We start from the raw sequence: 16471 nt of genomic DNA on the forward strand, positions 1-16471 counted from the left end.
CCCTGTAGCCTCAGAAGGAAGGACTACGGCAGCCAGAAAGCACCCCTGCAGCCCATCAAAACAACTCGACCCTTGGAGATTGTCGCTCTGGATCACGTCAAGTTGTCACCCAGCAGGTCAGGCTATTCCTATACCCTGACCATGGTGGATCACTATTCCTGGTTCCTGGTGGTAGCCCCTGTCAAAGATCTGATAGCAGAAACTGCAGCAAGAACGTTCCAAGCATACTTCTGCAGGCCCCATGGATACCCGGACAAGGTGCTGACAGATCAAGGCCCTGCCTTTGAAGCCGAGCTGTTTAAAGAATTCTGTCATCTGTATGGGTGCAAGAAGATCCGGACTACACCGTATCACCCTCAAACCAAAGGTTTGTGCTAGAAAATGAACAACATCGTCATAGACCTGCTGAAAACCTTATCCTTGGAAGAAAGGAACCAGTTGCCAGACAAACTACCTGACCTGGTAGATCTGTACAATCACATACCTGTGAGTTCTACTAATTGTACCCCAGCGTACCTCATGAGCGCAAGACCCGGAAAGTTGCCCATGGACCTGGACCTCGGAGTGGTAGAACCTGATGCAGATGTGTCCACTGAAGACTGGGACACAACTCGACAAGAGCAGTACAGGAGAGTACAGGCCTGTGTCAAAGACAGTCTAAACAGAGTAAGGGAAAAGCAAGAAGGCTAGTATAATAAGCATGCAGCAGCAGAACCCTTGGCACCTGGAGAAATCGTGCTCAAGCGGAAAAGAAGAGGTCACAAGCTCGATGACCAGTGGGAAAGAGAACCCTACACTGTGTTAAATTCTAGATTTGATAACAGCAAAACCTGCCTGATCAGTAAAGACGGAGGTAAGACAACTGCAACAGTCTCAAGAGACCACTTGAAATTATGCCCAGGTCTATTGAAGCCACAGGAGAAGGAAGTACCTCTTATAGTACCGGAAGAACCCAAAGAAGATGTACTTCATACAGTTCTAGGAGATTTCCCTGCAGACTGGCCTCAACTTGATGGAGCAGTTATCATACCAGTGATGCACTTCTATCAGCAACCAGAAGAACCTCCACAGCAAGTAGAACCTGTAAGCGCCCAGGAAGAGCCTGCTCAGGAATAAGAAGAATCCCCAGAAGAAGGATCACCAGTTGAAGCAGAGCCAGAAGGCCCAGTAAACACTGTACTTGCCAGTCCCATAGAGAGATTGAGGCAGTTCTATAATTTACCCACACGTAGATCTGATAGGTTAGCGGATAGTGCACGCACAGACACTAATAACACCCCAGTGCTACGTAGGTCTACACGCAGCACACAAGGCCAAATCCCTGCCAGGTATAGGGAATAAGTTAAAAATGGCTGCAGTGTAAATAGTTATCCAGTTGGGTATTGCCTGCTGTTATTATTTATGTGAACTGAAAATATATATGTGTGTTTAGTTACCCGTAAGGGTTTAAAGACTTGTAGGCTGAGGACTGTGAGCAGCCAAAAACTTTATTTGTAAATAGTTGTACTCCTTAAAGTGCCCCCTTTATTGATTTTATTTATGCAACACATGACCTCAGAACAAAAACCCGTTTGGAGTGGCCGAAGACGTGGTCCAACACCTGGATCACCTATGCCCTGCAGCCAAGACGAGGGCCTACGTTGAGGGTTTTCGGACGGGTCCCTCATACTGCTCCATTTGCACCTTCACCAATGAGATGGACACCTGTAATGGATCTCACTGAGACTTTAGAAGGGTGTATTATATGTTTTAAGGAAATGTTATTATTGTTATTATAATTGTTGTTGTTGTAACCTTTTACAAAATGCTTGAGTCCAGGAGTACTGAATTGTACTAGGGGGGAATGTGGCACCCTGCTGTTCACAGGTACCACAGGACTCAAAAGGGTGCATGGATGGGCTTCTCCACAAGAGACCCTCGCTACACACAAACACCTCCACCCTTCCACCTCATACCACCAGAGGGAGTCTGTCAGTGACATATATATTGGAGGGTGGAGTTAGGTAGTCAGATCAGTCTGCTAGATCAGTTAAGAGTGTGCTCAGTGAAGTAGCAGCACGCTGGCTGCTGTGCTGAGGCAAGTTGAGGCCTGCAGCACATGCTGAAGCCTGAGTTGAGGGCCCCGAGTGTGGCCGGAGGCAAGGAGAGAAGGAGAGAAGTGATAAGGGGGCAGAGGAGCATCATAGGCTCACCCCAGAACGGGGGCATCTACACCCAGTAGGGATCACCGGCATACCAGGAGGACTACAAGTCCCCGGTCGACCTGAAGCTAAACCCATCGACAGGACTAGGAACCACGAAGGCCCCAGCATCCAGGGAGAGTGGTTGCCAAGAGGAAAGTCCTTCTACAAAGCCAGCAGGTGAGAGAGAGAGAGAGAGAGAAACAGCATAGAAGCCAGGCCTAGCTCCAGGCAGGTCAGAAGCTTAGAAAGAGGAAGCAACGGACCAGGAGGCCTTATACCCGCTCACTGGGAAGAGTCCAGAAGTGCACCCTTACCACCGAGTTCCCTGGACCGTACCAGTTATCCACACCAGTAAAGGTACTGAAGGGAACCCCTGTGTGCGTGTCCGTCATTCCCCCTGATCCAACCTGGCCACCTCTCACCTGCATCCCCATCCATCCTACACTGCCCTGGAGCCGGCTCCACCTGTGGGGAGCCGTTCCAACCAAGCTGCCCTATCAACTGCCCCAGAGGTCTGCAGCAGCGCCGGTACCGATTACCGGAAACCACAGGTGGCGTCACGATCAAACTACAACTCCCTTGTAAATAATCCCCTTTTTGTTGACCGCCCTGGGCCACGGACCGGGCCGCAGCCACTGTGGCATACATATATCTCATTCCCCAGTATCTAAAGGCCCGGCTGACGAGCACCCCATTGCCCTGGGGGGCACGTCAAATAAAAAAATAAAGTTGAATTCTGTAGTGCTATAGCATGTACACATGAAACATTAGAAATTTAAATTGAATTACTCTAGATAATAAGAAAAAATGGAGATGCTTTGCGCATAATTTTGCCAATTCATGCATGCCCAGAAGCCAACAACAAGGCAATCTCATTTTGCTGGGAACAGCCTTCCAGTATCTCTTGCTGCCGCAAGTTACACCTCCTGCTGTTGAGCCAATGCTAGTGGAGCAGATCATATTTTCTGTAAAGGAGAGTTAGCGAAGGTATAAGTAAGAACCAATGCATGTATTCTGGAGGCAAAGGGCATTAAGTTCACCTGTGCCCAGTGAAGCCGGGAAACTGCAACACCTAGGGTAGGTCGGAAAGAGATGACCCTAGGTGAAAAAGATTGCTCTCATAAACTAGTGACCGAAGTCACAGTGGCCTGTGGTGAGAAGTCTCTCTACACTACCGCCCATATTGATTCCAGTTCGGCTGCCAACTTCATCCTGTCAGGACATGGCTTTTGAGCTTCAACTTCCGACACAACGACTTGATCAACCCATGGCTAGTGCTTCCATACATGAACAACTCTTGGCTGAGCCTATCCAATTCATGAGATAGCTCGTCAGGTTCCAGATTGGAGCTCTGCATTCTGAAAAGATTTTGTTCTGCGTGCTGTCAAAATCTCTGAACTCTGTCCTGCTGGGTCTGCCATGGTTGCGTTCACACGTGCCAGCTGTCGATTTGTCCTCCGGTTAAGTGCTTCAGTGGGGACTGTCGTGCGCTACCGCTTGCCTCGCCAAGGTCTTGACCTAGTCTCTGCCTTCCATGCCTACGAACTGTTCTTCTCTGCCCACCTATTGTCAAGCCTTTGCAGGCTTGACATTGAAGGCAGAGGTCTTGCCACCTCATAGACCTTACGATTGCCCCATAGACCTTCAGTCTGGCACCTCTCCTCCCCGAGGCTGGGTATACCCTCTATCACTACCAGAGACTCAGACCATATCAGAATATATCCAAGAGAACCTTGCCAAGGGATTTCTTCGTAAGTCCTCTTCTCCTGCTGCTGCCAGCTTCTTCTTCGTGACAAAGAAGGATGGTTACCTACATTGACTATCAGGGCTTTAACAAAATCACCATCAAAAACAATTATCCTCTGCCCTTGATTTCAGAACTTTTTGACAGAATCCGTGGGGCTAAGATTTTCATCAAATTGGATCTAATAGTGTATTATAACTTGATCCAGATATGCAAAGGCAACGAGTAGATGACATCTTCAGGGACCTTCTTTATATTAAAATGGTTGTATATTTGGACGACATCCTGATATTCTCTCATTATCTACTGTATCCACCCATAGAAGACACGTACGTCAGGTTCTGCAGCGTCTATGGGAGAACAATTAATGAGTCTGTCGTGTCTTCTATCCAGCACTTAGAAGAGGCCTTTATGAGAACTCCGGTGCTGCATCACCCTGACCCTAACAAACAGTTTCTACTAGAAGTGGATGCCTCCTTTATCGATGCTGGGGAAGTTCCTCTGCAAAAAACTTCTTCTGGGAATCTGTCTCCTGTGGATTCTTTTCTAAACTGTTCTCACCGACTGAGCGTAATTACTCTATTAGGGATTGCGAACTACTGGCCATTAAGATGGTGCTAGAAGGATGGCGTCATCTACTGGAAGGCACCAGCTCTCCAGTTATTATATACACTGATCATAAGAACTTAACCTTTCTGCAGTCAACCCAACGGCTAAATCCTCGTCAAGCCAGGTGGGCACTCCTCGTCAAGCCAGGTGTCCAAAAGCTGACAAACTGCTCAGAAGACATAACTAACACATGGAAAAGTGACAAGTACATATAGTCATGCGAAAATAGAAGAGGTGGAGAAGTAAAAGGAGGGGGAGACACAGATATAGGCATGTCATGCCCTTCTAAAATCCAAAAAGTGAGAAGCCGACACGGCCAGTCCGCTCCTGCCCGTGCCACCTCCGTGTCGCCGGGTTTGTGCCAGAGCCGCGGTGAACCCTGACAGCCAGCCCCCCTCTCCCAATACTGGTGCCTGTCCGCTGGTGGGTCGAGCGAGCCCCCCTGTGGTGGAGGCAGCTCTAAGCTTTTTAATTTAAATTGTCTCTCTAATTTGAATGAATACACTTTAAATCCATTTACAAGGATCTATTGGAGGGCAAGTCTCATGCCAGCAGCCGCGGTAATTCCAGCTCCAGTAGCGTCCACTAAAGCTGCTGCAGTTAAAAAGCTTTTATAAGGATCGAGCTCGGCTGTCCACCGCAAGGCATCCTACTGCCAGTCCCAGCCCCTATGCCTTGGGGTGCCTCCTGATGCTCTTCACTAAGTATCCCATGGTCCCGAAGCATTTCCTTTGAAAAAATTAAGTGTCTAAACTACAGGTGGTGCAGCTTGCTTAACAGCCGGGATAATCCGCTCACTAGCAGACACTGCTACTAGGCACAAAGTATTTCCTGGGCTAGATGCAGTTAAAAATTTGTAATTAGATACTCTCGTTGGATGCTGAGAAAGCATTCCATAGAGTCTCCTGGCACGCCATATATGATTCTCTTAAAAAGCTTGGGGTAGGGGTCTAGGGGACCCTTTTATAGCCAAAATCACGGCCCTGTATCGCAATACGTCACCTAGGCTGAAGATAAATGGAACTGTAGCACCCTGAGGGCTCGGTTGCTACAGACGTATTGCACCTCACCCAGAGGTGTGATATCTCACTCTCAGGTAAGGATGGAGTGTGGATCAGGACCCGACACCTGCATGCATTACACCACATTGCCGTGGGGCAGGGCGACCAATATGCCCCTGAGATGGGCACGACAGTCCCTGTCCCTGGCTGGAGTGGGGGGAGGGAACACTGAGGAAGGGGAACCCTGTAGTGCAGGAGCAGGGAGGAAGCAGTTCCTGGGTGCATTGAGAAGGGAGTATAAAAGGTGGGCACCATCTTAGTTCAGTGCAGAGAAGTCTGAGCAGAAGTGGCAGGGAGCAGGGGCTCTGCATGAGCTCTGCTCCGGAGGCGGGCCTAGTAACAGAGGCCCAGGCCTGGAAGAGGGAGAAGGAAGGAAGAGGAGCGGAGAAGGCTCCAGGAACGAGGAATGAAGGGATCCCAGGGGTGCGGACGGGCGAGTCGCCACCGCACGCCCGAATCCACCTGCGTGGAGGGGTCAGGCCAAAGGGGGAGACCGGTCCCCGAACTAGTGGAGGCAGGAAACGACCCTCAGCTAGAAACCGGAGGCTCTGACATTTTATGTGGCGCAGCCCCTCGCTACACCCGCTAGGAAGGCACCACATAGGGTCAGGGAAACTGGCGCCAAGTTTACCAAGAGGAGGCCCGAGGCAGCCGGACAGAAGTGTTGGTAAGAAAGGCCAGACAAAGGACACACAAAGGGGGTCCTGTGAAGTGCTCCAAAGTTATCTGGGAGTTGTCTGAGCCCCTCACCTGATGAGCACAGTACGACGTGGGCAGCCGTTACCTGCAGACGTGGTCTGGATAATAAGAACTGTGAGTAAAGGCCCTGAACTGCATCACTGACTCCGTGTCGTTACTGCAGCTGCCCTGCACCATCACCCCCATCCTCCGCATACACTGCCCTGAGGCTATACTCCTCCCGTGGGGAGTTATGCTACGCTCTGCTGCACCCACAACACCAGCCTCAGTGGTCTGCCCTGTAGCGGCGGTTCACTCTGACCGCAATCCACGGGTGGCGTAGTCGGACATTTAAACATGAAAACCACATAAATAGTTCCGCCACTGGTTTGACCGCCCTGAGCCACGGAACTGGGTCGCCGCCACGAAGACTACAACCACCAGCATCCACCAAAAAGGGTCCGGCTCCGGGTGTCCCAAGGCCCAGGGGGTGCGTCACAACATTTTCATCACCTTTCACAATCACCAATGGGACAAGGCAGTGATGTCCTCTGTCCCCTCTCTTATACATCCTAGTGACGGAGCACCTGCTCTCATCAATTCGCCATAACCCCAATATTAGGTGGATTGAGGTGGGAGGCACCGAGTACAAGTGCTCTCTATTTGCTGATGATGTCCTAGTATATATCACTCAATCACATATATCCATCCATGCTGTTATGGCTGAAATAGATCACTTTGTTACATGGTAAAATTTTAAAATCAATGCAGCGAAGTCTGAGGCCCTCGATGTCTCCCTCCCCAAATCCATATAGGATTCCATCCAGTCCAACTTTCCCTTTGCCTGGCCCTCACAGGGTATCAAATACTTAGGAATTCCTATTCATAGAGACCTCTCCCATCTATGTTATCTTAATTTTGGGCCCTTTATTGAACAACTCCATACAGACTGTAACGGGTCTGGGAGGCGGAACCTCTGGGCTACAATACAAGGGGGCGGTCCTTGTAAGGGAGCGGGTGGCGACCAGGCAGGCAGTCACAGGAGGTGACCTGGACAGTCTCTGAGTGAACGGGACAGTCTCTGAGTGAACGGGACAGTCTCTGAGTGAACGGGGCTGGAGGTCACGGCAAGTGACCGGGGCAGTCTCTAGGTATAGGGTTGGTACGACCTGTGACGGCTGAAGATAGACGAGAGCTCCCAGGTGAGCAGGCGAGAGTCTCTGGATGAACGGATGGTCACAGCATGTGACGGCGGAGCCTCCAGGAAGACCAGCGGACAGGCGACAGATGAGCGCTCCCAGGTGAGCGGGCAGAAGTCTCTGGACAGGCGGGTGGTCACAGCACGTGACGGCAGAGCCTCCGGGTAGGCAGACAGACAGGTAGCAGATGAGCGCTCCCAGGTGAGCGGGCAGGAGTCACTGGACAGGCAGGTGGTCACAGCACGTGACGGCGGAGCCTCCAGGTAGGCTAGCAGGCAGATAGCAGATGTGCGCTCCCAGGTGAGCGGGCAAGCTGGTCCATAGACAGACTGACAGGAGTTGGTAGGCAGACCGTCGGACCTCAGGCAGGCAGGCAGGTAGCTGATGTGCGCTCCCAGGTGAGCGGGCAAGAGTCTCTGGAATATCTGGTGGTCACAGCACGTGACAGCGGAGCCTCCGGGCAGGCAAGCAGGCAGGTAGCGGAGAAGCGCTCCCAGGTGAGCGGGCAGGCTGGTCCTTAGACAGACTGACAGGAGTAGTAAGGCAGACCGTCGGACCTCAGACTAGCAGACAGGTAGCAAGTAATCAGGCAGGAATCTGACAGGTAACAGGCAGGTAACTGGCAACGGGACCTGAGGGCTGAAGCACAGGTGAGACACAGGTGCAAACAACATTGCTCGGGCACCTCCATTTTGGAGGAGGTGCCTTATATATGATGAAGTCCTCCGGCCATTGGCCGGGGACTCCTTAGGACGACGCGCGCGGCCCCTTTAAGAGGAGGGGAGCGCGCGCGCGCCCTAAGCACAGGGGCCGGGAGAGCAGAGCGGGAGGAGGACGCCGGGAAGGAGCGCGCGCTGACAGCAGAGCGGGAGAGGGACGCCGGGCACGGGGCAGAGCGGTGAGGGGAGCAGCGTCCCTGCCTAGCAGAGGGCAGGGACGCCGGCACTACAGTACCCCCCCCTTTAGGCCCCCCCTTTTTTAGGCCAGACAGAAATTTAGCTAGGATGAGAGGGGCATGGATGTTCTCCCGGGGCTCCCACGTTCTCTCCTCAGGACCAAACCCCTTCCAATCTACCAGAAAAAAGGTCTTTCCTCTTACCCTTTTGGTGGCAAGAATGTTCTCTACCTCAAACTCGTCCTCAGCGGAAACCGGAGCAGGAGGCGTACCTGTAGACTTGGAAAAAGAGTTAAGTACCACAGGTTTGAGGAGAGATACATGGAAGGAGTTAGGGATCCGTAAGTTGGCCGGGAGTTTCAATTTATAGGCCACCGGGTTGATCTGACTGGTGACCTCCAGAGGTCCGATGAACCGAGGCCCTAACTTGTAAGAAGGTATCTTGAGTCGAACATATTTAGATGAGAGCCAGACCTTATCTCCTGGACGAAATTGAGGAGGATCCAGGCGTTTTTTGTCAGCGTGTCTTTTCATCCGTTCGGACGACTGAAGGAGTGCGGATCGGGTACTCTCCCAAATGGAGGAAAATTTGCTAACGAGAGATTCCGCAGCCGGGTTGTCCACCGAGGTGGAGACAGGAAAAGGAATCCGAGGATGCTGACCAAAGACTACAAAAAACGGGGATTTGGAGGAGGATTCGCTCTCGTGATTATTGTAAGAGAACTCGGCCCATGGTAGGAGATCCACCCAGTCAGAATGGTGGGCATTAACGAAGTGCCGGAGGTAACTGGTCAGGTTCTGATTGATCCGCTCCACTTGACCATTGGACTGTGGGTGGTAAGCGGAAGAGAAGTCCAGGGTGACGTCTAGTAGTTTACAAGTGGCTCTCCAGAAGCGTGAGGTGAACTGTACCCCACGATCCGACACGATGTGGAGGGGCAGGCCATGAAGACGGAAGATGTGACGAATAAAGTCTCTAGCTAGCTCGGGTGCAGACGGGAGGCCTGGTAGGGGAACGAAATGAGCCATCTTGGAGAAGCGGTCAGCGACCACCCAAATGACCGTACAACCGGCAGAGAGTGGGAGGTCAGTTATGAAGTCCATTGCAATATGCTGCCAGGGGGCAGCAGGTACTGGGAGCGGAAGGAGGCGACCGGCTGGCAGATGTCTCGGAACCTTGTTGCGGGCGCAGGACACACAGGCAGAAACAAAGTCTATTACATCCTTGTGCAGGGTAGGCCACCAGTAGTGACGGGAAATAAGCTGGAGGGTCTTCTTCTGACCAGCGTGGCCAGCCAGTTTAGACGAGTGACCCCAGTGAAGGATCTTCTCCCGATCAGGTACTGATACGAACGTCTTTCCGGGAGGGAGACGATTTAGACTTACGGGAGCCACCTGCATTACTCTGGCGGGATCGATGATGTGTTTCGGATCTTCCTCGAGATAAGATACCAGAAAGGATCGAGACAAGGCGTCCGCCTTGACGTTTTTGTCAGCCGGGCGAAAATGAAGGACAAAATCAAAACGAGCAAAAAACAAGGACCACCGGGCTTGGCGCGGGTTAAGTCTCTGGGCATGCTGGAGGTAAGCCAAGTTCTTGTGGTCAGTGTAAATTATTACCGGGTGAAGAGCCCCCTCAAGCAGGTAACGCCACTCCTCCAATGCCAGTTTGATGGCCAATAACTCTCGATCTCCTATGGAATAATTGCGCTCTGAGGAGGAGAAGAGTTTAGAGAAGAAGCCGCAAGTTACCATCCTCCCGGAAGAAGATCTTTGAGTAAGTACCGCTCCAGCTCCAGAGGAGGAGGCGTCCACTTCCAGGAAGAACTGCTTGTTGCCGTCCGGGCGATGCAGCACCGGGGCGGAAGAGAAGGCCTGTTTTAAGGAAAGAAAGGCTTCTTCTGCTTCGGGCGGCCACTGTTTGGGATTAGTACCCTTACGGGTGAGCGCGGAAATTGGGGCAGTCCGGGAAGAGAAGTGTGGTATGAAGAGGCGGTAGTAGTTGGCGAAGCCCAGGAACCGCTGAATGGCTTTCAACCCCTCCGGTCGGGGCCATTTCTCGATGGCAGACAGTTTCTCTGGATCCATTCGTAGGCCGGTCTGAGAAATAATGTAGCCCAAAAACGGAAGCGAGGTCTGCTCAAAGAGGCACTTCTCGTATTTAGCGAAGAGGTGATTCTGCCTGAGCCTGAGCAGGACCTGACGAACGTCCCTCCGGTGAGTCTGGAGATCCGGAGAGAAGACCAAGATGTCGTCCAGGTACACTACTACGCAGGAGTAGAGAAGGTCCCGGAAGATGTCATTGACCAACTCTTGAAAGACGGCAGGAGCGTTACAGAGACCAAAGGGCATTACCAGGTATTCATAGTGGCCGTCCCGGGTGTTGAATGCCGTCTTCCATTCATCCACCTGACGGATACGAACCAGGTTGTACGCCCCACGGAGGTCTAGTTTGGTGAAGATTCTAGCCCCCCTCAGACGATCAAATAATTCTGGAATGAGCGGAAGGGGGTACTTATTCTTCACCGTGATCTGGTTTAGGCCTCTATAGTCTATACAGGGACGGAGAGAGCCGTCCTTCTTTTTGATGAAAAAGAAGCCTGCTCCCGCCGGGGAGGTAGATTTCCGGATGAATCCCCTGGCCAGATTCTCCTCAATATATTCGGACATCAACCGGGTCTCAGCAGCGGATAAAGGATAAATACGCCCACGGGGAGGAGTAGTACCGGGTAACAGGTCGATGGGACAGTCGTATGGTCTATGAGGGGGTAATGTCTCTGCCTCCTTTTTATTAAAGACATCAGCATAAGACCAATAAGGAATCGAAAGTCCAGGTAGATTAGCTGGGGTAGGAGAGGGACGGACGGGATGGACGGGGACCAGGCAGGTCTTATGACAGTCTTGTCCCCAGCGAAGGACTTCTCCGGTCTGCCAGTCAAGCACGGGTGCATGTTTCTGGAGCCAAGGCAGACCTAGCAAGAGGGCGTGAGAGAGTCCAGGCAGAACATGAAAGGAGATACTTTCAGAATGCAGCATTCCCACCTGCAGAGTAATGGATTCGGTGATGAGTTGGATGGGGCGTGGTAAGAGCCCCCCATCCACGGCAGCCACAGACAAGGGTACAGCCAGAGGTTTGGTGGGGATGCGGTATTTCTCTACCAGGGACTGTGAAATAAGATTCCCGGCTGCTCCAGAGTCCAGTTGGGCTAGTTCGAAATAACGGTTCTCCCCGTAGACGATTGAAACTGACAACAGCAGGGATGGACAGGATTTATTCTTGTCTAGGTGGACCTCTCTGAGCGAACCTAGACACAGGCGTTTCCCGACCTCTCCGGGCAGGCACGGATCCGGTGCTCCTTACTGCCACAGTAGAAGCAGGTCCCCTCGGCACGGCGTAAGTCCTGACGGGTCTTGACCATCTTGGTCTGGTCGACCTGCATAGGCTCAGGAGGGTGTACCTGGTTAGAGACAGAAGGAGTGACGGGTTTCTGAAAAGTAGGAGCTAGACGTAGTAACCTCCTCTCACGGGTGACCTCTCTGGCACGCTCCTGGAACCGTAGGTCAATCCGGGTGGCAAGAGTTATTAAGTCATCGAGAGTGGTAGGAATGTCCCGACCGGCAAGTTCATCTTTAATACGGCCGGACAGACCCTCCCAGAAGACGGAAACCAGAGCGTCGTTATCCCAGGCCAGCTCCGAGGCAAGGGTACGGAACCGTATGGCATATTGGCCCACGGTGAGGCTTTCCTGACGGAGGCGTAGCAATGATGATGCGGATGAGGTCTTCCGTCCGGGTTCGTCGAAGACTTTCCGGAAAGCCGTGAGAAAAGCAGGCAAGTTGGACACCAGGGAGTCTCCTCTCTCCCATAGAGGATTTAGCCAGGCCAGAGCCTCCCCGGTGAGATGGGACATGATGAATGCAATTTTGGCTCGGTCGGAGTTAAACTGGTGGGACAATAGTTCAAAGTGCAGGGTGCACTGATTTATGAAGCCCCGAGCCTGGACGGAGTCGCCTCCGAAGCGAGGAGGTGCAGAAAGCCGGGGTCCGGGGTAGGATACCATGGTATTAGTGGGCAGCGGAGCTGCCGGATTGCGAGACATGGCACTGGCGGAGGTTGTCGGTGGAGCAGTCAGAGTATCCAGGCGAGTATTGACATTCCGCAGGTGACCCAGGATGGACTCCTGTTGGGACCTTTGACGGGACAGTTCATGACACAGGTCCGAGAGCGAGGGAGCTTGGGTGCCACCGGGTTCCAAGGCCCGAGCAAACTGTAACGGGTCTGGGAGGCGGAACCTCTGGGCTACAATACAAGGGGGCGGTCCTTGTAAGGGAGCGGGTGGCGACCAGGCAGGCAGTCACAGGAGGTGACCTGGACAGTCTCTGAGTGAACGGGACAGTCTCTGAGTGAACGGGACAGTCTCTGAGTGAACGGGGCTGGAGGTCACGGCAAGTGACCGGGGCAGTCTCTAGGTATAGGGTTGGTACGACGTGTTGCGGCTGAAGATAGACGAGAGCTCCCAGGTGAGCAGGCGAGAGTCTCTGGATGAACGGGTGGTCACAGCATGTGACGGCGGAGCCTCCAGGAAGACCAGCGGACAGGCGACAGATGAGCGCTCCCAGGTGAGCGGGCAGAAGTCTCTGGACAGGCGGGTGGTCACAGCACGTGACGGCAGAGCCTCCGGGTAGGCAGACAGACAGGTAGCAGATGAGCGCTCCCAGGTGAGCGGGCAGGAGTCACTGGACAGGCAGGTGGTCACAGCACGTGACGACGGAGCCTCCAGGTAGGCTAGCAGGCAGATAGCAGATGTGCGCTCCCAGGTGAGCGGGCAAGCTGGTCCATAGACAGACTGACAGGAGTTGGTAGGCAGACCGTCGGACCTCAGGCAGGCAGGCAGGTAGCTGATGTGCGCTCCCAGGTGATCGGGCAAGAGTCTCTGGAATAGCTGGTGGTCACAGCACGTGACAGCGGAGCCTCCGGGCAGGCAAGCAGGCAGGTAGCGGAGAAGCGCTCCCAGGTGAGCGGGCAGGCTGGTCCTTAGACAGACTGACAGGAGTAGTAAGGCAGACCGTCGGACCTCAGACTAGCAGACAGGTAGCAAGTAATCAGGCAGGAATCTGACAGGTAACAGGCAGGTAACTGGCAACGGGACCTGAGGGCTGAAGCACAGGTGAGACACAGGTGCAAACAACATTGCTCGGGCACCTCCATTTTGGAGGAGGTGCCTTATATATGATGAAGTCCTCCGGCCATTGGCCGGGGACTCCTTAGGACGACGCGCGCGGCCCCTTTAAGAGGAGGGGAGCGCGCGCGCGCGCGCCCTAAGCACAGGGGCCGGGAAGGAGCGCGCGCTGAGAGCAGAGCGGGAGGAGGACGCCGGGAAGGAGCGCGCGCTAACAGCAGAGCGGGAGAGGGACGCCGGGCACGGGGCAGAGCGGTGAGGGGAGCAGCGTCCCTGCCTAGCAGAGGGCAGGGACGCCGGCACTACACAGACCACGGTTGGCAAGTTAGAACTGTAAGATTCACTACGTGAACCACTGGTGTTTTGTGGAAAAGCACATGTACACTGCTTTCCAAATTATTATACAAAAAGTGTTTAGGAGTGATAAGGGAAGAATTTGTTTGTTTGTCAGTTAAACTCATTGATGGTGATGTGTGTCAGGGCTCTTTATATCACTGTAAGCAATTGCAGACACCTGTGCTAATTAGTTTGGCAGGTGTGTCCAATGAAAGGCAAGACTACTTAAGAAGGCTCTCTCACATTATTAAGCAGCCTACATTTTCTGCCAAAATGGGAAAGAAAAAGGATGTGTCGGCTGCTGAGAAGCAACAAATTGTGGAGTGTTTAGGTCAAGGCATGACTACAATCAACATTGTGCGATGATCAGGATGAAGTGTCTTGGCAATCAAGAAGTATGTAGCTGATTCACAGTACACACGTGTGCGTGCTGATAAGGGCAAATTGAGGACTCTTTCCTACAGGCAATTACGTCAGGTTGAAAGAGCAGCGGCAAAAAAGCCTTGTCATGGCAGCAGACAAGTTTTTGAAGCTGCTTGTGCCTCCAACGTCCCCCGAACAACAAGATGCAGGGTCCTTCAGAGGTTTGCAGCTGTGCATGCGCCATCCTGTCGACCTCCTCTATCCACTTCACACAAGCAGAAACGGCTCCAGTGGGCCAAACATTACATGAAGACTGATTTCAAAACTGTTTTGTTCACGGATGAGTGCCGTGCAGCGCTCGATGGTCCAGATGGATGGAGTGGAGGATGGCTGGTTGATGGACACCCCACGCAAACACGGCTACAGCGCCAACAAGGAGGAGGTGGAGTAATGTTTTGGGCTGGAATCATGGGGAGAGAGATTGTCGGCCCCTTTAGGATCCCTGAAGGCGCTAAAGATGAACTCCATAATGTATGTGGATTTTCTCAAACAGCACTTCCTGCCATGGTTCAAGAAGAAGAACCGTGTATTTCACAGCAAGATCATTTTTCTGCATGATAATGCACCATCTCATGCTGCACATAAAACATCTGCATCTCTGGCTGATATGGGCATAAAAGGGGACAAACTTATGGTGTGACCCCCATGCTCCCCTGACCTCTACCCCATTCAGAACCTTTGGAGCATCATTAAAAGGAGTGTCTATGATGGCGGGAGGCAGTTCACATCTAAGCAACAGCTCTGGGAGGGTATTCTGTCCTCATGCAAAACAATTGAAGCAGAAACCATCCAAAACCTGACAAATTCAATGGACGAGAGAGTTCAGAAGCTCCTTTCGAACAAGGGGTCCTATGTGAAAATGTAACATCACCTAGAATAAAGTTTTGAGTTGAAAACTGTTTGATTTCAGTTTCTAACAACCTGCTAATGCTTATAATTTCAAAAATGACCATTTTTTTGGTCTTTATTAAAATGAAAAGGTTGATCGAAAAGTTTGGGGGATCTAAGAGTGTGGCAACCCAGTAGTCATGATTACTTCGAATTCTGACAATATGAGGGTCATGCTGCAGGTAGTGCAGCAAGAAGGCACTTATGTGCCTTGCGCATCTCGGAGCCCCAAAATTATTTTCCGGGCTAGATGCAGCTAAAAAATATTTTTAATTTTAAATCTGGTGAAGCTTTAGTATAGATGGCCTAATAGGATCAGTGCTGCACACTGCTACAATGCCCAAATTATTTTCCAGTCAAGATACAGATAAACATGATTAGTAATTTGAAAGCTTAAAACGGTTGGTAGGGTGATTTTAACCAATCATCAAGCTTTTACTCTCCCCAGGATGACACAGGGGTAGAAAAGTCGTTTCGGATCCATGATTTGTTCATCTTTATGAACGTGAGTCTGTCTACATTATCAGTGGAGAGCCGCGTGCGCTTATCTGTCAGCACACCACCAGCAGCGCTGAACACACGTTCAGACAGAACGCTGGCTGCGGGGCATGACAAGATCTCCAAGGCGTAAGTGGCTAGCTCCGGCCATTTATCCAGATTGGAAGCCCAAAAAGAGCAAGGGTCCAGTGACACAGTCGTGGCTTCAATGTTTACTTGGAGATACTCCTGTACCATCGTCTCTAGGCGTTGACTATGTGTCAGACTTCTTGTCTCCTGTGGCCTTGCAAAGGATGGGCTAAAAAAGTGGTGAAATGATTCCGCAAAATTGATGTTACCAGCAGATACTGTGGTTCTGTTACGGTTTGAGTGCTGAACACTTGACGGTCCCACGGTTGGCAAGTTGGAACTGTGAGATTCACTACGTGCACCACTGGTATTTTGTGGAAAAGCACATGTAAGATTCTGCAACAGTCTCTGCTGATACTCCTGCATGCTTGCATCCCTTTCTATGGCAGGAATAATTTCTGCAAATTTACTTTTGTACCGGGGATCTAACAGTGTGGCAACCCAGTAGTCAGGATTATTTCTAATTCTCACAATTCGAGGGTCATGTTGCAGGTAGTGCAGCAAGAAGGCACTCATGTGTGTTGCGCATCCAGGAGCACCAAGTCCCTGTTGTGTTGGTGGCGAGGTAACAATCATGCTTCCTTCCTCTGTCCTCTCCCCCCAACCTCGCACAACAGAAATGTGATCAAGGTCTCCCTCATCTGATGA

The sequence above is a fragment of the Phyllobates terribilis genome, unplaced genomic scaffold (genome assembly GCF_046119375.1).
Source record: "Phyllobates terribilis strain yellow unplaced genomic scaffold, ASM4611937v1 Scaffold_271__1_contigs__length_2588678, whole genome shotgun sequence".
In the NCBI taxonomy this organism is placed as follows: Eukaryota; Metazoa; Chordata; class Amphibia; order Anura; family Dendrobatidae; genus Phyllobates; species Phyllobates terribilis.